General features: G+C 37.1%; 1 pseudogene; it reads left to right on the top strand.

Moving 5' to 3' along the window:
• Positions 1–16,737: 16,737 nt before the first annotated feature.
• LOC114038425 overlaps positions 16,738–24,953 on the top strand; it is a 21,538-nt pseudogene continuing 13,322 nt past the window's right edge.

Here is a 24,953-nt window from a genome sequence, read left to right as displayed (position 1 = left end):
GAAGGAAGGAAGGAAGGAAGGAAGGAAGGAAGGAAGGAAGGAAGGAAAGAAGGAAAGAAGGAAGGAAAGAAGGAAAGAAGGAAGGAAAAGGGTTCTTGCTCTCAGGTACCTTCTATTATTTGTCCTTTGTTTTCAAAAAGGACCAATGACATCATGATGTCTTGACTTGTGCATGAATCTGATTTAAGTGAGGCAGAATTGTGCAAACTCATCAGCTCCACTCTTTCTTCCATAGTTATTGAAGTCCAGTGGCAAGACAAAAGTCAGGACAACTTGTGATGGCCTAGGATGCAGTGAATAACCTTGGAATCTTTGATGCCCAACCAACCTGTAAGTGCTCCACAATGCCTGCTTCATCCACCTTCACAGTGATTGGACACATTGTTCTCATCCTCCCATTACACCACGGCCAGTCTTCACAGGTATAGGGTAAACAGTTCCCCAACTCTCCCATACATTTAAAGCCTATTGATTACCCTTAATGTGGTTTAGCCCATCTGCTAAGACAGTTTACCAGAGTGTGGCTGCTGCATATACTATAGCTTCATGGAGCCACAGGTGAGAGTGGAGTGCCTGGTGGGTACCAAAGGTGGATAAGTAGCCCTGAAAAGGGTTTGGCAAGCCCTCACACCAGAAATACTAGTCCTCCTTGAACACCCCATACAGTCAAATAGCTTATATTCTGTTGGTGAAGGTTGGTAGAGGAATAGCACGTAAACAAATGAATATATAAGCAGAGTACAATTTCAGGAGGAAGAATTCATCAATAACTTAGGGGATCAGAAAAGTCTTAATCTTAGGAAATTTTCATCAAAACAAATTACTGCTATCTACTTCTGGTGATTCTTGAGGGAACAAATGATATTGCTAGATGGAACCTCAAAAGAATTTTAATGATTACAAAATCTTAGGCAATAAAATTGAAAAACATAAGGGCACATATTATATGTTACTTGCCTGTGATTGAAAGGAAGGAATGCACAAGGGAGGAAAGAAAATGATAAAAAGATGGTAGCTGAAAAGATGATATGTGAATGGATTTGGATTTCTGGACTATGACTCAAAATATTGGAATGTCAGGCTACTGGCTAAGGATATAGTGTGGTTAACAAAGAGTGATAATATTTTTTGCAAATCCAAAAAATCACTTAAACATAAAGAACATATTGGGAGGGAAAAAATACCCATGTATGCCCACCAACCTAGATTCCATAGAGTTGTTATAATCAATCAAAATATTATAAAGTTGAGACATCCATAAGTTGAGGTGGAAAAAAAATCTGAAGAGAAAAGGATACAGTAAAAAAAAAAAAGTGGTTCTAAATTTGGTCTCAGGACTCTTCCCAAATCGTAAAAATTGAGAACAAAGAGATTTTGTTTGTCACTTAATCAGTTAATATCTGCCATATTAAAAATTTAAATAACTTAGTATACCTTGAAAGTAGTTTTGACCTTACAGAGCCCTTGAAAGGGTTTGCAACATCCCCTAAGTGTTCCCAGACCACACTTTGAGAAACACTGCTATATATGAGGTACAAACACACACACACACATTCATACACACATATATGTGTATATGCACATATACATAGAGCCCTCAAATAAGTTTTTTTTTAAATTAATTTGATGTCCTAAAGCAAAGGGGCAAACTTGACTTAATAGTTTTCACTGAGACCTATCAGGATGAAATCATCAACATAACTCTGGATAGATGTGTCATATTCAAAATAAACAGGATAGGTAAAGAGGGTATAATAGTTACATAGCATTGTATATTGAGGACAAAATCATGTGAAGAAACTGAGGAATCAGAAATGTGAAGTACAGTGGATAGAAATCAGAAAAGATCAATAGAATGGGGAACAAAAGTGACTCCATCATTGTGATATAATAAAGATCACCAAAGCAGAAATAGGAAACAAGTGATTTCAGTAAACAGATTATGAGCCTGGAAGAGAGACATAATATAATATTGATGAAAGGTTTCGATTATACATACATTATCTACAATTCTCTTTCTGCCAAAAATAGACTAGGTAACAATTTCCTGAATTCACTTAACAATAATTTCATCATCAAAACACAAAGGGACCAACAACAATAAAAAACATTCTGTATCTGATCCTCAATAAGACAGAGAAACTAATAACTGGGATAAAATTGATAGAAGCCTTATTGGGATTCCCTCCCTGCTAAAATTTGTAATATAGAAAGGAGAACTGTGAGCATAGTCTGACATGCAACCTAGATTTTTGGAAAATAAATTTTAAATGATTTGGAAGAAGTTTGGTTCTATCACTTAAAATTCTGCAGGGGAAATCAGTCCAAGTGGGATGAGAAAAATTCAAAAAGTGAAATGAATGAGATAAAAAGAGAATAAATTCTAATGAGGAGGCAAAATTGTAGATGTATGAAGTGACCAATGATGGTACACAGAGGATTCACCAACCAACTTCAAGATTTTGTAAAGATATATACAGAAGATGGAGGCAAGAATAAATAAAAGGCTAAAAATAACAGTATGACATAGTCCTGTAAAAATAATGTCAGAATTCATAAAATGCAGAAGTAACTTATCCTGTTATATAAAGTCAAGAATAACAACCAAAAAAAAGTGTGTGTGTGTGTATTTGTGTGTGTGTGTGTGTATGTGTGTGTGTGTGTGTTGTGTATACTTTAGCTGTACTGGGAGGGAGGAACAGGTTGATCAAAAAAGGGACAGAACCACTTTTTGGAGTGCATGTGATATTAACTGTTAACAAATTTAAGGCAGTTTCTCAATTTTTAATCTTGTTTTCTCCAACAAGGAGAGTGATTTTGTTTTTGCACTGGATATAAAAGAACAAAAAAAAGCTAATAAGAAGTTGATACCCAAGAAAAATGTGGGAATAGTAAGAGAAAAACTAACTGTCCTTGATGAATGCAAATCACCTGACCCAGACTAACTACAACTTCAGAGATTTAAAGAACTGTCAAATGTTACTGCTGAGCTATTGGTACTGTATGAAAGATCATGGAAGATGGGAGAAGTACCACAGGGCTAGAAAAGGACAATATTTGTCCCAATTTAAAAAAAAAAAAAGGAAGAAAAGTGACTTTTCAAGTTGTAGGCAAATAAGCTATATTTCAATTCCTAGGAAAAATTATACAATTGATTATTAAAAATCCATTGTAAAATGAGTAGAGAAGTTAGTGATTTGCATATAATGAAGAATAAAAATATTTTAAAATTAAGTCATATAAGTATTTGGAAAATGATATGTGATTTTAATAGAACTACCAATTTAATAAAGGAAATTTAAGGAGATGTGACTTTTTCAGTGAAAGATCAGTGTCTGGGAGTCAGATGGGACACATTTAAGCCATGGAAGTACAAAGGAACAAAACATAGGAACCAGCAATAGGAACTTTAAGAAAAGAACTTAATATAGGAACCCTAGGAGAAGAATTTAACACATAGGAGGGAGCTGAAAAGTTGCTCTGTTGGAGTTAGACACAGTTGACAAAAGATGTTAACTGAAACATTTTTGATTTGTGAAAAAGAGAATTGATTTCACTGGCCAAGAGCTTCAAAGGTAGATACTGTCCTTCACCACTATTTAGAGTCTGAGAGAGATGAAGTTTCTTATATGGTCTTGTAATTCTCTGTTGCCACCTCTGACTCAAAAGGAAAAATAAGAGAAGGCTTCCCAATTGTTTTGTATTATGATGATTGGCCAGGTTTCTTGTCCTGGTTTACAGAACCAACCTGATCTTTGTTGTTAAGAGCTGATGAAATGATGCAGCTTAAGATTTAGACCGTGATGTAGAAGAAATTTATGTCTTCTCACAACAGTTAACTCTGGAATGCTTAGAATGTATTGGGTGTAGGCATGGTGGTGTTTTATTACTAGGAATCTACACACCTTCCAACATGAGAAGTTTGGAGTGAACAAGTCTACCTAGAGGATTAGAGTGTGTTGATATGTCCTGTGTAAGAAGTGAAATAAAAACGTGATATACTAGTGGGTGGTTATTTCACATTACCATGTCATGACTCCCATTATATCTTGAGTTTGTGTGAGTGGCCTTGTCCATATCTACAATGTAAACAGCAGGTTCTCTATTATTACAAAAGCAATGATCATGATGAGCTAACATAACTTCAACAGCAAAAGGTCTTGCCAGACTAATATTGCCTTTAGAAAGGGCTTCTAAGTGATAGGTTAGTGGAATGATTTAGGTATAGCTTATCTAGATTTTAGCAAAGCATTTGATAAACAATGTCACACTATTCTGGTGCAAGAGATGCAGTGATATGTCTAGATAATATGACAGTTATGTGTATTTGGAACAAATTTAATGCACAAATAAAAAATAGCTGCAGTTCTTGATGATTTAATGTCAGTAGTAGGAAGTCTATGATATAGTGTCCCAGGAATCTGTGCTTCACCCTTTGCTGATTAACATTTTTATTAATGACTTAGATAAGCATATACATATATGTGTGTGTATGTATGCATATGTGTATGTATATATGTTATATATATATATATTAAATGGTTGAGTGGGGTGTGTAAGGGAGAGAAAATTACAGTGTGTTCAATTCAAACAAACAAAAATGGTTTACTATGTGTCATACATTGTGACACTAGAGATATAAGTAAAATGAAGGAAGTAATCCCTACTCATAGAGTTTAAATTTAATGGTGGAGACAAGTATATATTTTTAAAATGTGCCAAATAAATACAAAGTGAATAAATATAAATATGTACAAAAATACTTAAATATAATTCAATCCACTAGGGAGGTCACCAGCAGTTGAGGGAAATAAATGAAGATTAAAGATTAATCTTAAACAGATTTAAAAATTCAACTTCACATGATGGCATGGGAATGGTTTGTTGCAATTTTTATGGAAAAGAGATCTGGGAGTTTAAGTAGACTGTAATCTCAAAATGAGTTAGTAGTTTTATGTGGATGTTTAAAAAAATGTAATTTGGGATGACATAAACAGGGGCATAGTATAAGGAATAAGGAGTTGATAGTTTCATTATCCTCTGTCCTGGCCAAACATTATTTGGTGTATTGGGTTCATTTCTGGATATAATAGTACAAGGATATTAATCAACTGAAGTGCATTCAGGAGAAGGCAATCAGAATGGGGAAGGGCCTGACTTGAGTACATATTGCTTGAGGATCAATCGGCTTATTTTTAATCTGTAAATACTCTGCTTCCCTTTCTCCCTCCCTCCCTCCACATGGTGAATCATATACTTACTTATAGGTGCTCTGCCCAAAGGAATATACATTTCTTAAACTGGAGGTCTGGGAAATCAGGCTTTGATAAAGTCCATTTGAATTCAAATAGAACTACATGATTATGCCTTGAATCCAAATCACTCTGGCTCTTACTGATTGGCCAATAATGGACTTCAACCCAAGCCTCAGTATGTCATTTTTTGGGTTTCTATGACTCAGAGTGAATGTAAATAGCAATTATTTCAGTTCTGGCTGGAAACCCTGAGGCTCTTCCCCTCTCAAATTGATTTGTTTTCTTTTCTCTCTCTCTCTTTTTTTTTAATACACTCATGAGACCATATTTTGCTTCATTTCTTATCCAACTTTAAATCACTGAATGGATATCGCCTCAGATACACACACACACACACGCACACAAATATATATAAATAAATTTCTTAAAATAGGGCTCTGGAAAACCAGACATTGATAAAGCCATTGGGATTCAAATGGAGCTACTTGACTATGCCTTAAACCCAAAACACTCTGGCTTCTCCAACCCAAGCCTCAGTTGGTCATTGTTTGGGCTTTGTTGGCTCAGAGTGAGTATAAATAACAGTTGTTTCTGTTCTGGGTAGAAACCGTGAGGGTCTTCTCCTTCCCAAATTAATTTTTGAGTAGGCAAAAGAGACCATTTTTTGCCTCATTTCTTACCTAACTTTTAATCACTGAATGGATGTGCTTCAGACAAACTGAGACCTGAGAAATACCTTAGCTTATTTAAAAGGCCAATGTCTTCCACTGCTCCCAGGGCCCTCTCCAGTCTTCCTGATCTGTGTCTTGCTACTGGACTCAGATGGCTCTGGAGGAGAGAATAAGGCTGATGCTGACTTTGCACAGCCCTGTCTCACTTAAATCCACTTCACTTGCAAGTCAAAACATTGGTCCTCTTTGAGACTGAAGGACAAACAAAAACAACCTGGAAAAAGAAGATTCAGGGGAAGCAGTTCAAGCTTCCTGTCTCCAAGTATTAAAAAGACTATTAAAGAAGGATTCAAAATGTTTTATTTAGGGGCAGCTAGGTGATACAGTGGATAGAGCACTGTTGCTGAAGTCAGGAGGACCTGAGTTCAAATCCGACCTCAGACCAAACACTTAATACTTACTAGCTGTGTGACCCTGGGCAAATCACTTAACCCCAACTGCCTAAAAAAATAAAATAAAATAAAATGTTTTATTTAGCCCCAGATGGCAGAACCATAAGCAATGGATACAAGTTGCAAGGAGACAAATATATATATTTGTATATATATGTATATATACAAATGTATATAACAGTGTATAAAAGCAGAATAGGCTACTTCAAGAGGGTGATTTGGAAGTGTTCAAGCAGTGGCTTGATGATCAATTGTTTGCTATGTCATAATGGAGGTTTTTTGTTTGTTTGTTTGTTTGTTTTTTCAAGCGTGGGTTAGGCTAGATGGCAGCTTTGGTCCCTTTCATCTGTAGAGTTCTATGATTCTTTGTGAAGTGGTACATGAACTAAGGCTTGTAGGAAGTCAATGCTTCTAAAGTTCTAAGGTGATGAAGGAACACATTCCAAACATAAGTGACAGACCAGGCAAAGGCATTCAAGTAATAGATGCAATACCAAATTCAGAAAAGATTGAGAAAATAAGGATGAGAACATTAAGAGAAATAAAAGGAAATATGGTTAGGTATCTACATGGGGGGGCGGTGCGTGTGTGTGCAGAGAAAGCTCCAATACACACTGAAATGTTTATATCATAACATTTTGTGGTAATAAAGAACTGCAAATAAAGTAGATGCCCATCAATTGGTGAACTGCTAAACTAATTGTGGAATATTAATATTACTGTGATAAGAAATAGTATAAATTATGAATACAGAGAAGCATAGAATGACTTACATGAACTGATGCAGATTGAAGTAAGCAAAGCCAAGAAAAGAATACACAACTGCAATGTAAGTGGAAAGACAAAAAAAAAAAATCAGAAAATATTTGAAATTAAAGGTTGTAAAAAACTAAAAAGCAAACATAGCCCCCAAAAAGGAATATGTGAATACCTTTACCCCCACTCCATTGCAAAGGTAAGACATTTAATATTGCATATAGTTTAAGAATTTTTGGTTATTGATTGGTTTTGCAGATTTTTACTTTTCTTGCAATTTTTCTTTTAAAAAATAGTCTATTATGTTGTGAGGCCTCTCTGAGAAGGAAGAGATTAAAGGGAGATTTTAGGTAATGTAAAAATAAAAGATATCAAAAATTATTTTTAAAATATAGTTAGAACTTAGGTTCTTAAGATATTTAACCACCTGAGTAGTTTGTGTTTTATCTTAAAGTCAGTAGGGGGTCACTGAAGATTTTCAAGCAAGAAGATGACATGCTTAGTTTTGTGTTTTAGAAATGATATTTTGCTATTTATGTGAAAGAAAAATTGACCATGGCAATTCCTCAATTCCTGGGAGTCCACTTATGAAGTTCTTCTTGAAACAGTGATACAAGAAGGCATAAAGTAATGAAATATGGTGGAAGTTGTATGTGTTTAGAGAGGAGGCTTTAGGGAGAGAGACAACAAGCTCTATTTTGGACATGCTGAATTTGAAATGTCTATGGGAAACCCAGCTGGAAATGTGTAATTCACAGTCAATGATGAAGAACCAAAGTTCAGAAGAGTGATAAAGGTTCTATGTGTAGAAAGAGAAATTTATTTCTATTGATATGATAAATGAACATGCAAGAGTAGATGAGAACACAAAGAGAGAGATTGTAACGGATGTTCTTAACCTTTTTGTGTATCATAATCCCATAGAAAGTCTGGCAAAAAAAATATGTTTAAGTGTATAAAATGAAATGCATATGATTACAATGGTAAGTAATTATTGAAATAGTCATATTTAAGACACATAGACACAGACACAAGTACAGAACACAGATTAAGAATCTCTGTTATAGGCGGAGCCAAGATGGCAGAGTGAAAACAGTGACTTGCTTGAGCTCTCCCCCAAACCCCTCCAAACACCTGTAAAAAAAATGGCTCTAAACAAATTCTAAAGCAACAGAACCCACAAAAGACAAAGTGAAACAAATTTCCAGCCCAAGACAACCTGGATGGTTGATTGGAAAGATAGATCACTCCTGGTGGGGAGAGGAGCACAGTGTGGTGTGGGCACGCAGGTCGCAGCGAACCTAGAGCAGGCCTCAGAGGACTGAATTGCAGGCATCTGTGGCTGTTTCCAGACTTCTCAACCCTTGAACGCCAAAGACAACATAGAAGGTGAGCGGAAAAAGTCTGTGTCTGCGGTGAAAGAGAAGCTAGGTCTCAGGTGCAAGTTCCAAGTGCGGCCTCTAGGGCAGCGGCTGTTTCCCGAGCTTCTGGCCCACAGACTGAGGGGGAATCCAGTGGCTGATCAGAAGGGGATTGCGGAGGCAGGAATCTCTTGCTTTGCCCGTGCTTGGATCTGGGTCACAGTTCTGAGGGGCAGTCGTAGGGGGAGGAGGAGTGCTGGTGTAGTGGAGCTTGTTGTGGCTGTGGAGAGGAAACACCTCACCCCTTATCATAGCATCTTGGAAGAACTGAAAATTTACAGGTCCCTAGAAGTATCTCTGGAAACAGTTGTACAAACCCCAGAAGCGTGGGACAGTACATTCTCCACATTGGAAGCAGACTCTTGCCTTAACAAAGAGTTTAAAACTCAAGTAACTGGCCAGGATCATGACTAAGCAGCTCAAAAAGAGTCAGACTATATTATCTTACTTTGGTGACAAAGAAGATCAAAACATACAACCAGAAGAAGACAACAAAGTCAAAGCTCCTACATCCAAAGCCTCCAAGAAAAATACGAATCAGTCCCAGGCCTTGGAAGAGCTCAAAAGGGATTTTGAGAAGCAAGTAAGAGAAGCAGAGGAAAAACTGGGAAGAGAAATGAGAGTAATTCAAGAAAATCATGAAAAACAAGCCAACAGCTTGCTAAAGGAGACCCAAAAAATACTGAAGAAAATAACACCTTAAAAAATAGCCTAACCCAAATGGCAAAAGAGGTGCAAAAAGTCAATGAGGAGAAGAATGCCCTAAAAAGCAAAATTGGCCAAATGGAAAAGGAAGTCCAAAAGATGACTGAAGAAAATACGTCCCTAAAAATTAGAATAGAGCAATTGGAAGCTAGTGACTTTATCAGAAATCAAGACTCTGTAAAACAAATCCAAAAGAATGAAAAATTAGAAAACAATGCGAAATATCTCATTGGAAAAACAACTGACCTGGAAAATAGACCCAGGAGAGAGAATTTAAAAATTATTGGACTATCTGAAAGCCATGGTCAAAAAAAAAGTCTAGACATCATCTTTCAAGAAATTATCAAGGAAAAGTGCTCTGATATTTTAGAATGCATGGGCAAAATAGAAATTGAAAGAATCCACTGATCTCCTCCTGAAATAGATCCCCAAAGGAAAACTCCTAGGAATGCTGTAGCCAAATTCCAGAGTTCCCAGGTCAAGGAAAAAATATTACAAGCAGCCAGAAAGAAACAATTCAAGTAGTGTGGAAATACAATCAGGATAACACAAGATTTAGCAGCTTCTACAATAAGGGACCGCAAGGCATGGAATATAATATTCCAGAGGGCAAAGGAGATAGGATTACAACCAAGAATCACCTGCCCAGCAAAACTGAGCATAATTCTTCAGGGCAAAAAATGGTCATTCAGTGAAATAGAGGACTTCCAAGCATTCTTGATGAAAAGACCAGAGCTGAAAAGAAAATTTGACTTTCCAATACAAGGCTCAAGTAGAACATGAAGAGGTAAACAGGAACGAGAAATCATAAGAGACTTATTAAGGTTGAACTGTTTACATTCCTGTATGGAAAGATGATATTTGTAACTCACGAGACCTTTGTCAGTACTAGGCTAGTTGGAGAGAAAAAATTGTATGTGTGTATGTATATGGATAGATAGATAGATAGATAGATAGATAGATAGATAGATAGATAGATAGATAGATAGATAGAGAGCACAGGGTGAGTTGAAGATGAAGGAGTCATACCTGGAGAATAAAATTAAGGGGTGAGAGAGGATTATACTAGGAGAAGGAGAAAGGGAGAGGTAGAACAGGGTAAATTATCTCACAAAATAACAGAAAAGAAAAGGCTCTTACAGTGGAAGGGAAACAGGAGAAGGTGAGAGGGAATGAGTGAATCTTATTTTCATAGCATTTGACTTAAGGAGGGAATAACATACACACTCAATTGGGTATGGAAATCTGACTTACTCTACAGGAAAATAGGGGGGTGAGGGGACAAGAGAGTAGGGGGATGATAGAGAGGTGGGAAGATTGGGAAAGGGGGGTAATCAGAAGCAAATACTTCTGAGGAGGGACAGGGTCAAAAGAAAGAATAGAATAAATGGGGGGGCAGAATAGGATTAAGGGAAATAGAATTAGTTTTTCATAGTATGTCTACTATAGAAGTGTTTTGCATAACTGTACATGTATAACCTATATTGAGTTGCTTGCCTTTGCAGTGAGGGTGGGTGGGGAGGGTGGAAGGGAGAAAATTTGGAACCCAAAGTTTTAAAAACACATGTTTAAAAAAATGTTTTCATGTGCAACTGGAAAATAAGAAATATAGGAAATGGAGGTACAGAAATCTCTCTCACCCTACAGGAAAATAGAAGGGGAAGAGGATAAGAGAAGTGGGGGGGGGAGATAGAAGGGAAGGTATTTAGAATGCATGCCATCTTGGGTTGGGGGAGTGCAATTGGGGTGAAAATTTGGAACTCAAAATCTTGTGGAAATAAAAGTTGAAAACTAAAAGTAAATAAATTTATTAACAAAACAAAACAAACAAATAAATAAAAAGAATCTCTGTTATAAAGAGAAGAGGGACTAGTAGAGAGACATAATTATAGTAAGGAGAGTAGATGATAATCCAGCTAAAAAAGCTGAGAAAAATTGATGAGACATAAAAGAACCAGGAAACATCACTGTCTTAATTCAGAAAGTATCCAGGAATAGAATTAGTTGTCTCAAATGATAAGGTCAATGTCTCAAATGAGAGGTCAAGAAGTATTAGGAGTGATTAAAGGTTCATGAGTAATTGAGTAAATTAGATCTGACACCAGACACTAATTGTCACTTTGACACCACATCTGGTGTCACTTTGTAAAGAGCAGTTTTACTTGAATGGTAAAATCTTAGAAACCAGATAGCAAGGAGTAGAGAAATTAAGGGAAGGCAAACAAGTGGAAGCAATGAGGTCATAGACTTTGTCCCCTAGGATTTTGAGTAGGAAAGGGACAATTCATATAGACATATACTGTATTCATCTAGGATTTCCGTATATCCTATTCATATAAGATAAAATCAAGTGAAAGTGTTTCTTTTTTGTTTTGTTTTTTTGTTTGTTTTTTAAGGATGAAAGAAATGTAGGCATATTGATAGATTCCACAGAAGGAGTCAGTAGATAGGAAAACATGGGAAGTGGCTGAATCAAGGCCACAAATATAGTGAATTGAGCCCTGTCAGAAAGGCACCTCTTTAGTAGAAGAGAAAAGTAAAAAATTAAATGATGCCAAGGGGTCACATAATATAGGATGGGGGGGAGTGTGAGATCGAGAAGGACGGTACCTATTTTCTCACTAAGGTAGGAAACAAGGTCCTCTACTAAGAAAGAAAGAGGAGGGATTGATGAAAGAAGCTTGAGAAGGAAATTTGGAAGAGAATCAATTAGGAGAGAATAAAATAATTAAACACAACAAGGACCCATTTGAAATTAAATGAGATAAATTTGCAGTGGATGCAAGTAACCCAGTTGTGTGAATGGGTGTGGTAGTTAAAGCCAGAAAATTGAATTACTGAGAAATCTCACAGATAGTATAAAGAAGGAAAGAGACAGAGACAGAGAGACAGAAACAGAAATTTGGGTTACAAACTATTCGACATTTGGGAAAAAGACAAATCAGTCAAGCAAAGTTTAACAATCCTTCTGGTAAGGATTGAACTAGCTGCCTTGCAAGGAAACCTAAATCTCTGAAAAGGCAGCTATCTATATATATAGCCCTGGAGTTGAAAATTAAAAAGACCTGAGTTAAAATCCTGCCTTACTTATTAGTTCTATGAACCTGAATAAACTATGCTTGTCTGATTTAAGATAAATCTGGTTCAGTTACTTCATCTGTTAAATGGGGATAATAATAGCCTCTATCTTTCAGGGCTATTGTGAACATAAATGACACATCAGCACTTTGCAAAACATAAAGCTTATATAAATACTAAATGTTCTCTATGAAGAACCTGAGAGTTGTATTTCTTCCCTGTTTAGGAGGAATGGAAGGCTATTTCCCCTGCACTGAGAGTTTTAAGAATCTTTCAAGGGGGAGGGAGAATAACACATAGAGAGGACGGAGATGGGTGAGGATTTTTTGTCATGGAACAATTCAACTGCAGAAGTAGCAGCTGCAGCAATGACATTGGCAGTTTCCCTATTCAAACCCAGATGAAAACTACAAGCCAAAGACATTCGTTCAGATAGTTAGATTGCCACTCTTCCTACTTCACTTAAAAGGGGTGAGACTAGTACCCATTTCTACATGTTTCCCTTTTATTTTATTAAAGACTTCATCATACTGATTCCTTAAAAATAAACTAATATCTCAGGTATTCCAAGCATACTAGAAACATTTGCCAAGGAACAATATGTTATAATTTTTTAAAAGCCTTGCCAGAATTTCAGAATTTTAGCCTTAGTTTCTGAACATCTGTACATTTAGCAATCCCTGCTTAACTTGAACTGTAGCCTCCATTTCAATTTATCCATTCAAGACACAGCAGAACACAACCATTTGTAGAAATACAAGATGATAATGAGAGAGATTATAAAGATTATGATGATTACAATTTTAATGAGGAAAAAGAGATTACTTTCATGATAGTTAATATGTTATTTTTCACATTGCCAGGGGTATCGAGTAAACAGCATTAAGCCTATCTTCCATATGAAACCGCAAAAATATCCCTATGAAAACATTAAAGTTGCCAACCAGTTGCTATAATTCTACTGGATATAAAAATGATATACAGTATAAGTTTTCAACATCAAATTTTTTACAAAAAAAAATCCATAAAGGGATTTTGTCAAACTATCAAGTATTCCCAGGCATTTTTAAAATATTTCATTTCAGATTTTCATGCTACTGAAAGCAATCTGTTCTCACCAAAGCATCCTGTAAATATGTACTTGAATCATATTGAAAATTTTATTTATTCGATAATGGGCATGTGATTTTTCAACTTCAATATTGATTTTTTTCAAACATTTTAATACAAGTTCAGGTCTTGGCTCTGTCAGTAAATGACTGGCTATAGACAGACAGGTACATACATACATATATACATACCTGCATGCATATGAGAGAAATATAGGGATGATAAAGATAAAAGTCTTTACCAATATAAATGTAAAAACATAGATATGGATATATCACTCAACCTGTGCGAGGGTTTAGTATATTTCACCTATAAACAGTTTGGATAATCTCTTAGGCTCCCTTTAATAATCTGTGAAGGCACAATTAACCCAATTATTATTTAAAAGTTATGTTCTTGGAAATGAGAAGTGATTATACTCTAGAAAGAAATTTGGGATAGATTGTTTATAAATTTAATTTTCTTATACAAAATGTATCCTTAGTTCCATTAATGGTTCCCTTTTTTTCACTTAATCAAAATTGACACTGTTTCATATACCAAAATAGGAAAGTTCTATGAAAAAATATATAGTCTCTAACATTTACCTTTGTCTCCAGTATTATCTCCATTCCAAACACACTTTTTGTTTTTGGAAGGAAACTATTTTAAAAAATGGCAATAAGAAGGTAATAAAACATATGAATTCCCTTCAGGGAAGATAATTTTCATTGCTTAAGTCATACATTCACCTGAAAAGGGTGGAAGATCCAAAGAGTATATTTTGGCCTATCAATAAAAGAAAAGTAGCAGTAGGGGCAGTTAGGTGGTGCAGTGGATAGAGCACCATCCCTGAAGTCAGGAAGACCTGAATTCAAATCCAACCTCAGACCAAACATATGACACTTACTAGCTGTGTGACCCTGGGCAAGTCTCTTACCCCCAATTACCTCGATTGCTTAAAAACAAAAAAAAAATTTTTTTAAATAAAATAAAAGCAGTAAAAAAGAAAGAATATTCTTTTCCCTGGCCAAATGGTCACAAAGAGAACTGGGGCTCAATGAGATGGCCAAACTGTTTCTGCAATCTTGTTCACAAGGCAAGAAAAGTCTGACCAGTGTCAATATGTGCTTCTCTCATGATCAAGCCAAATTAAAAAAAAAAAGATCAAAATCAAGAAAAAGGTATCAGAAAACACTGCTCTCAAAACCCCATTTCCTCTTACCTTACAAGAAAATAGGGGGGAAGGGGGACAAGAGAATAGGGGTATGATAGAGAGGAGGCAGATTGGGAAAGGGGTTAATCAGAAGTAAATACTTCTGAGGAGGGACAGGGTCAAAAGAAAGAATAGAATAAATGGGGGGTCAGGATAGGATTAAGGGAAACAGAGTTAGTTTTTCACAGCATGTCTACTATGGAAGTGTTTTGTATAACTGCACATATATAACCTATATTTAGTTGCTTGCCTTTTCAATGAGGGTCGGTGGGGAGGGAGGAAGGGAGAACATCTGGAACCCAAAGTTTTAAAAACACATGTTTAAAAAAATGTTTTCACATGCAACTGGGACATTAGAAACACAGGAAATGGGGTACAGAAATCTATCCTGCCCTACAGGAAAATAGAAGGGGAAGGGAGGGGGAGAGAGAGCAGGGAAAGAAGACTAGGGGAAGGGGTATTCATAATGCATGCCATCTTGGGGTGGGGGGAAGGGCGAGATGGGGTGAAAATTTGGAACTCAAAATCTTGTGGAAGTAAATGTTGAAAACAAAAAAATAAATAAAAATTACCATAAAAAATTAAAAAATAAAATCCTTAAAAAAAACCCATTTCCTATTTTTAGTTGTCAGATCACGCACAGCAAAGTATACATTTTGTAGTGCTAGAGTGATGATGATGATGTTCATGATCGTGACTGTGATTCTTCAGCATTTACTTATTAGATCATTCCCATGGCATCATTGCTTCACTAGTTAAACTCTCTTCTCTTCGTCATATTGACACCATCATGAACCACTTCAACTCTACATTGTCCACCTCTCTCAAGTCCCTTGCTCCCTCACCTTATCACTAATTTTGCCCTGCTAAATTTCAGTCTTGGATTATTCCCACCAAATATATCTTCACTTCTACTCACATGATTCTGAATGAATATGGTTGATCTTCCTGCCCCAGGTTTCAGACTAATTCAGTTAGTCCTCCACTCAGCTGTCAATTTGATCTTCCAAAAACACTATTCTCACCATGTCATTCTCCTATTTAATCAACTCCAATGGTCATAGTATATGAAATCCTCTATTTGGCCTTTTAAAATCCTTTATAACCAGGCTCCTTCCTCATCTTCTTATAGTTTACACTTCACTCCATAATAACACATACCAGGCCATCCAGTGATATTGGTTTCCATTCTATGCCTCACCCATGACACTCCATCTCCTGAACCCAAGCATTTTCCCAGGCTATCTTCCATGCCTGGAACTCTCTCTAACTCCTTGTCACTACCTCCTGGCTTTCTTCAAGTCTTAATTAAAGTCTCACATTCTACTAAAAGTCTTTCCCAACCTTCCTTCCTTAATCTTCATGCCTTCTCTCTTCTTCCAATTTATCCTGTATATATCTTATCTGTAAATAGTTGTTTAAATGTTGTCTCCCCTATTAGACTATGAGTTCATTGAGAGCAGAGTCTGCTTTCCCCCTTTTTTTGAATCACCATAGTTTAGCACTGTTCATGGCACAAAGTAGGCATTTTAATGCCTATTTACTTCATTTGATTTGATTTGACTAATTTGAGTTGATAAGTTGATTTTAATGTATCATGGATTGTTAAAGGTATATCTGACCCCGACCAACACTTCACTAGTCCAGGTTCAATGTTGGAGTAAAATGAGGCATTCATATTCATCCAATGGTTTAAAAAAGGAAGTTTACTTAGCTATAGAATAGAAAAGATAGGGGCGGAGTCCAGATGACAGTAAAAGCAGTGACTGGCTTTAGTTCTCCCCCAAACCCCTCCTATAAAATACCTATAAAAAATGGCTCTAAACAAATTCTAGAGCAGCAGAGCCCACAAAAAGAGTGAAATAAATTTCCAGTCCAAGACAAGCTCATGGTTGATGGGAAAGGTCTGTTGCCATGGGCTGGGAAAGGAGCACAGTTCAGTGTAGACTGCGCAGGCAAAGACCGGAACTCAGGGAACCTGGAGCAGACCTCAGGGGACTGAATCACTAGCTGCTGTGGTGGTTTCCAGAATTCTCAATCCACAAATGCCAAAGACAACTTAGAAGGTCAGTAGGAAAAGTCTGTAAGATCTGGATGAGAGAGGAGTGTGGCCCATCTCCATTCCTGGAGCAGCCCCGGGGCAGTGGCTGCTTCCTGAGCTCTCTGCCAACAGAAGATAGGGATCAGAGAGGGACTACAGGAATCTGTTTGCTGGTGCTGAGGCAGGATTCTCTTGCTTTGCCCATGCTTGTATCTGGGTCGCAGTCTTGGGTGGTGGTCCTAGGGCAAAGAGGTGTGCTGGCATGGTGGAGCTTGTGGCAGCAGTGGAGAGGGAATCGTCCTCACAGTTCCAAGGCAGAAAAGAGTGCTTGTGGTCACTCATACACCAGAGCACAGACCAGGAAAGGAGGGAACACCTCTCCTTTGATCATAGCACCTTGGAAGAACTGAAAATTTACAGGTCCCTAGAAGTATCTCTATAAAGAGCTGCACAAAATACCTGAAATTTGGGACAGTACATGCTTCACACTATATGCAGAATCTTACCTTAACAGAGTTTAAAAGTCAAGTAATTAGCTGGAAACATGAGCAAACAGCACACAAAAAAAATGTCAGACCATAGAATCTTTCTTCTGGGACAAAGAAGATTAAAATATACAACCAGAAAACAACAAAGTCAAAGCTCCCACATGCAAAGCTTCTGAGAAAAATATGAATTGGTCCCAGGCCATGGAAGACCTCAAAAAGGATTTTGAGAAGCAGATAAGAGAAGAAGAAGAAAAATCTGGGAGAGAAATGAAAGTGGTACAAGAAAATCATGGGTAAAAAACAACTTGCTAAAGGAGACCCAAAAAAATAACACCTTAAAAAATAGACTAACCCAAATGGCAAAAGAAGTCCAAAAAGCCAATGAGGACAAGAATGCCTTCAAAAGCAGAATTGGCCAAATGGAAAGAGAAGTACAAAAACTCACTGAAGAAAATAATTCTTAAAAATTAGAATGGGGCTTAGATTCTTATAATCTAGCCAATAGCTTACTAATGTTCAAATTCTTTAAGAGTCTGCCCAATATGACGGATGTTCTAATAAGAACATGTCTTTGGCTGAAAGAAGGCTTGGGTCTAATTCTTTCAGGCAGGATCTGCATGTTGTGATTTTGGGGTCCAAGAACCCCTAAACTCCTAAACTTAAACATTTTGGTGGCCTGTACAGGGAAACTGCCTAACCTCAAGTTCTTGTCCAGCCAATACTGGAAGGTATCTAAGCCTCTCAACCTCCTTTCTTGCTCTGCAGTTAGGGTTGCTCTCCAAGCATCAAGGCTTAGAGGTGCTTTTTTGGGCAGACAGTTACGAGGCTGTCTCTCACTTGGCCTGATTCTCTTAGGCTCTCAGTCCACTGGGTCAGTTCAAGGCCACGGACCTGGGTACACCTTCTGTAGCATAGAGGACAAGGATAGATGCCCTATCTGGAAGTGCCCAATTCTGTCAATTCTCTCGGTGCTAGGGAATTGGGGAAAATTGCAGTTGCTTTTTGGTTCCCTGAGGCTTACTTACTCCCTTCCCTCTACATCCCTTGAATCCTCCTTCATGGAGGTTACAGGGAAAAAGTTAGAACAGCTAAAAATATCTTGGCAGATTCTGGAGGTTTTGTGATTGATCATAAGGAGTTTTGAAACTTCTCCTTACAATCCTGGTCATCCCTTTCTCCCACTCCCTTCCCTTGAGTCAAGAGGGTATGTTAACCCATGTCATAGGAGAAGAGAGTTTCACCCTTCACCCCTCAACTTTACTTTTGCCCTCCCCCACCTGGGAAAGGAAGGAGTGGGGAGGGGCAGCAGCTACAGCTTGGGCCCACCTGGCAATGGCCTTGGGCCCCAGGTCAACATTTGCCTAGAAGCATCGCTCAGGTTCAGCACATCCTGCTCAAGGTAAAGAAGCTAGCCTCCCAACCTGGGTAAGCATGCTCTTTTAAATTTGTAGTTTTAACTGTTAATGCTGAGATGTTGATTCTTTGTGTAATTTGGAAATGCATTTAACAAAACTGAAGTCACCTGATTGGTTATGGGTTTGTTTCAAGTTTCAAATTGGTGAACTTTTTGTATCAGTTATGTTAAGAAACTTTTCATAATTTGGTTACTGCAAAATAATTTGGTTATTGTTGGGTATTGTTTTAATGTATAAACTAGCCAAAAAGCTTGTTTGGGTTATGGCTTGCTGAGAATTTGCAAGTGTATAGAAATCTCTAATGATTGGCTTTTTACAGCAGGACAATTTTAAGTTTGAGATGTAAATTCTGGAAAAGATTTTCCTAAGCTGTGATTAATGAAACTTTCTTTTTGAGATAAAAGCTCATAGGATTTTATTTTGACTTGTCTGATGGATCATAATCCAATGATAATCAATAATCCACCATCTGAGAGAAATGCCACAAGCTACTCAGAAAATGTGATACTGGTGGGAAGTCAGCATTGGGAAAAGCTGAGAGGACAATTTTAGCCTCAGTTTAAGATGGGATCCTTCTGGCTCAGTTTCCCCATTATGTTCTTTTGAAAAAGAATGTTACCCACCTGGCTATTCCTGAGTCTGGCTATGAGGTGGATTTGATACTTCATGGTTGTAAAACTGAGTTATCTGGATCCAAACAGAGCTAAGGATGTTTTATCCTGTCACATCTGAGCCCTGAAGTCTTTTCTGTCAGATTTGTGTCTTCCAGACTACAGGCCATTCACCTACAGTTGGTAACAAAAAGCAGGTACCAGCCAATGCCCACCCCCATCATTCCCTGGATGCTGCCTGTGCTGGGTTCCTGTCAACCTCCTCTTTGGGACCCCCTGAGGCTATAATCCCATCAACTGGCCTTTAATTGTGGCTATGCCCAATCTCCCAATTCTGTTACCCTTAACCTAGCCTAGCCCTACCTATGGCCCCCGACCATTTCCCACTCTTAATCCTAACTAGGCTTCATTCTGCCATGGCCGCATGGTAGGTCCCAGGAGTTCTATTCACCCCAGTTTACTGGCCACTCCCATTCAGATCTTCCTTATACCCCTCCTCCAGTCACCCCAAACTACTTGGCCCCTTTTAGATCCTTCCCACAGTCTTTCTGTATATAAGGTCCATCTTGTCTCCATTATTGGACTACCTGAAAGACATGATCAAAAAAAGTGCCTAGACATATTCTTTCAAGAAATTATCAAGGAAAACTGCCTCGATATTCTAGAACCAGAGGGTAAAATAGAAATTGAAAGAAGCCACCAATCACCTCCTGAAATAGATCCCCAAAGGAAACTCCTAGGAATATTGTAGCCAAATTCCAGAGTTCCCAGGTCAAGGAGAAAATATTGCAAGCAGCCAGAAAGAAACAATTCAAGTGTTGTGGAAACAATCAGCATAACAGAAGATCTAGCAGCTTCTACATTAAGGGACCAGAAGGCTTGGAATATGATATTCTGGAGGTCAAAGAAGCTAGGATTAAAACCAAGAGTCACCTACCCAGCAAAACTCAGTATAATCCTTCAGGGGGAAAAATGGAAATTCAATGAAATAGAAGACTTTCAAGCATTCTTGATAAAAAGACCAGAGCTGAATAGAAAATTTGACTTTCAAATACAAGACTCAAGAGAAGCATGAAAAGATAAACAGGAAAGAGAAATCATAAGAGACTTATTAAAGTTCAATTGTTTACATTTCTACATGGAAAAATGATATTTGTAACTCATGAGACCTTTCTGAGTATCAGGATAGTTGAAGAGAATATACATATACATATACATATACATACACACACACATAAATATAACAAGAGAGACAGAGACAGAGAGAGACAGAGACAGAGAGACAGAAGGCACAGGGTGAGTTGAAGATGAAGGGATGATATCTAAAAATTAAAGTGAAGGGGTGATAAAGGATTATGCTGGGAGAAGAAGAAAGGGAAAGGTAGAATGGGGTATATTATCTCACATAAAACAGACAAGAAAAAGCTTTTACAGTGGAGGGGAAGTGGAGGAAAGTGAGAGGGAATGAGTGAATCTTACTATCATCAGACTTGGCTTAAGGAGGGAATAACATATATGTTCAATTGGGTATGGACATCTATCTTACCCTACAGGAAAATCGGGGATAAAGGGATAACAGAGGCAGGGATGATAGAATGGAGTGTAGATTGGGGGAGGGGGTAATCAGAAGCAAACACTTTTGAAGAAGGACAGGGTCAAAGGAAAGAATAAAATAAACAAGAAGTGGGATGGGATGGAGGGAAATATAGTTAGTTTTTTACAACATAACTATTATGAAAGTGTTTTGCATGACTACACATGTATACCTTGTATTGAGTTGTTGCCTTCTCAGTAAGGGTGAATGGAAAGGGAGGAAGGGAGAGAATTTGGAACCCAAAGTTTTAAAAAGAAATGTTAAAAATTGTTTTTATATGTAACTAGGAAATAAGATACACAGGTAATGGGTTATAGAAATCAATCCTGCCCTACAGGAAAATAGAAGGGGAAGGGAATTAGAGAAGCGGAGGGGGGTGATAGAAGGGAGGGCATATTGGGGAAAGGAGTATTCAGAATGCGTGCCATCTTGGGGTGGGGGAGGGAAGAGATGGGGAGAAAATGTATAACTCAAAATCTTGTGGAAGTGAATGTTGAAAACTAAAAATAAATAAGTTAATTTTAAAAAAAGAATAGAAAGAATATTAATTAAGAACATTCCATCACTTACGTTGGGTGGATCTAAATCCCCTTGACATCTTTTGCCTGTACACCTTGAACCACTATATGTGTTACTATGACTACCATTAATTATGATGATGATGATGATGATGATGATGATGAATGATGAATGATGATATATAAAATGTCATGGGAATGTCTATAGCATCTTACAACTAAAATACCTTCAAGATGACAAAATTGCCTCATATCATCTATCTTTTAGTTCCTTACTGCTCACCAGTAATGTAAAGATTAACACTTCTCAATTTATTATTATTTGAAATATTATAAATATACAGTGATATACCACATATATAAGGTAAGAATGTTTCTTTTTTAAAATAAAAGTGGTCTCAATGAATACAATTTTAGAAAAATTAGATATGGTAGACCTCTGGAGAAAATTGAATAGGGTTAGAAAGGAATATACCTTTTTCACAGTGGTACATGGCACCTACACAAAAATTGACCTAGAATTAGGGCATAAAAACTTCACAATCCAATGCAGAAAGGCAGAAATATTTAATGCATCCTTTTCAGATTATGATGCAACAAAAATTATATGTAATAAAAGTCCATGGAATGACAGACTAAAAATTAATTGGAAACTAAATCATCTAATCCTAAAGAATGAGTGGGCCAAATAACAAATCATAGAAACAATTAATAAGTTCATCAAAGTGAACAACAATAATGAGACAACATACCAAAACTTCTGGGATGCAGCCAAAGCAGTCTTTAAGGGAAATGCTATACCTCTGAATGCTTACACAAATAAAATAGAGAATGAAGAGATCAATGAATTGGGCATGCAGTTGGAAAAGCTAAAAAAGGAACAAATTAAAAACCCCCAATTAAATAATCAGAAATTCTGAAAATCAAAGGAGAGATGAACAGAATTGAAAGCAAGAAAACTATTGAGTTAAGAGCTGGTTTTTATGGAAAAAAATAGATAAACCTTTGGTTAATTTGATTTAAAAAAAAGAAAGAAGAAAGCCAAATTACTAGTATCAAAAATGAAAAGGGTGAATTCATCACTAATGAAGAGGAAATTAAAGAAGCTACATCATCCACAGAGCAGCTACTGATCCCTTGCCCAATACCAGAAAATTAAAATTTAGATCATAAGCTCTTAAAAAGAAGGTTCCACTTTTACTTTTGTTCTGTCACCAGTGCCAAGAAAAAAAAAAAACAGTTGTGCAATAAAGAATCCTAAACTGATAAGAACCATAGCATTTCAAGGCTGGAAGGGACCATATAGATAATCTAACACAGCTCATTTATTTTATAGATAAGAACACCTAAAATATAAATATAGTAGATATTAAATTAAATTTGAAAAATCATTTATTAAATATCTGATATGTACAAGACTCTAGAACTGGTCCTTGAGATAGAAAAATGAAAACAGGGATGACAGTTCCTACTTTCCTACAATTCCTATATGAATTCCAGTCTACTAGGGGAAATATGACACGTACATAGATAATTCTATTAAAAGGTAAAATGCAACAAGATCAAACAAAAATACACAAAATAAAGCAAGCCAGGGAAATTTAAAGATGGAAAGATTACTTTCATAGGAAGGATCAGGGAAGACTTAATGGAGAAATTAGTATCTGAGCTAGATCTTAAAGGAAAATAAATATTTTGTCAGACAATGATATAGAGAGAGTAAAATCTGGGTAACCCATGATAAATATGAATTCACAGAGCAAGGAAAAGGCATGTCAAATTCTGGGAATAGCCAGCAGTCTTGCTAGAGGATAGAATATATCAATGAGAATGACATAAAATAAGACTAGAAAGGTCCAGAAAAGTCTGGTTGTTGAAGACATCAAATACCAGGTTAATCCATTAGTATTTTATCTGGGTAATAATGAAGCCTGAGAATTTTTGAGTATGTAATTTAATTCTGTTAATTATTAATATTATTTCATTACTTATATAAAGAGGCTTAGAAAAGTGAGAGCCTTTCTCAAGTAGAACAAGACCCAAACAAGTGTATATCATGAAAATTCACATGACAGGTGATAAATTCCTGAGCAAAATTGGTTGTAGTGTGAGTAGAAAGAAGAGAGCAAATGCAAGAATTGAAGGTGCATTCATCAAGACTTGTGAATGGATTTGTTGTTCAGGTGTTTTTAAGTCATAGCCAACTCTTTGTGACCCTATGTGGGGTTTTCTTAGCAAAGATACTAGAGTGGCTTACCATTTCTTTCTCCAGCTCATTTTATAGATGGGAAAACTGAGGCAAACAGGGTTAAGTGACTTGTCCAGGGTCACACAGCTAATATGTGTCTAAAGCCAGATTTGAACTCATTAAGATGAGTCTTCTTGATCCTAGGCACAGCACTCTCTCCAGCATACCACATACTTGCCCTAGGTAATAATAGCTAACATTTTTATATTGCTTTCAGATTTTTTTTGGTGAGACACTTGGGGTTAAATGACTTGCCCAGAGTCACACAGCTAGTGAGTGTTATGTGTCTGAGGCTGGATTTGAACACAGGTCTTACTGACTCCAGGGCCAGTGCTCTATCCACTACACCACCTAGATGCCCCTATTACTTTCAGATTTTAAAAGCTCTTTAAATGTATTATCTCATTTGATCCTCACAACAACTCTCTGAGGTAGATGCTATTGTTATTTCTATTTCACAAATTAGAAAACTTCAACTGAAAGTCACTGACTTGTGACTTGTCCAGGGTTTCATAGATAGAATGTGACTGAGGCAGGATTTGAACCCTGGTCTTCCTGAACAATCCATGATGAATACACACATTTTCAGGTCTGAGAGACTGGGAAAATGGTAATTTCTTCAACAGAAAAAAGGATGCTGGGATCAAGGGATGGTTTAAAGAGATGGTAATGAACTAGTTTTTAATTTTGTTTTGTTCTTCCTTCTTGAAGAGGACCATGACATCAAGAAGATGATGCCATGACATCCATGACATGCAAGTGAATTGGGTTTAAGTGAGGGAGAGCTGTGCAAAGTCACTACCCTCACTTTCTCCTCTGAAGTCATCCATCTGGGTCCAGTGGCAAAATAAAGATCAGCATGTCTGGAGATGACCCCAATACAGCAGGAGACCTCGACCTGTTTTAAGCTAAGGTTTTTCTGAGTTCTCACTTTGACTGAGGCAACTCTGATTCAGTGATTAAGGCTGGTAAAGAAATAAGCCAAGGAATGGCCCCTTTTACCAAATTAAAATAATAGTAACAATAATCTGGGAAGGGAAGAACCTTAGGGTTTCTGGCCAAAACAGAAACAATTACTATTTATATTCACTCTGAGCCACCAAGGCCCAAACAATGACTGCTAAGTGGTGCTTGGGCTGGGACCAATTGGCCAATCCACAAGAGCCCGAGTGAATTGGATTTAAGGCATAGTCTTTAACAAATAAATATAGGCAGGAAATCCCTATATATCTTACCAGGTCTCAGCCATCAAAATTTACATTCCTTTGGGCAGAACACCTTCAGGTAAGGGCATAAGACCTGTTGAGAAGGAGAAGGAGAAGAGGAAAGAAAAAGAAGGGAAAGAAAAAGGAAGGGAAGGGAAGGGAAGGGAAGGGAAGGGAAGGGAAGGGAAGG

The sequence above is a fragment of the Vombatus ursinus genome, unplaced genomic scaffold (genome assembly GCF_900497805.2).
Source record: "Vombatus ursinus unplaced genomic scaffold, bare-nosed wombat genome assembly UNPS02011014.1, whole genome shotgun sequence".
NCBI lineage: Eukaryota > Metazoa > Chordata > Mammalia > Diprotodontia > Vombatidae > Vombatus > Vombatus ursinus.
This window is presented reverse-complemented; position numbering and strand designations above follow the sequence as displayed.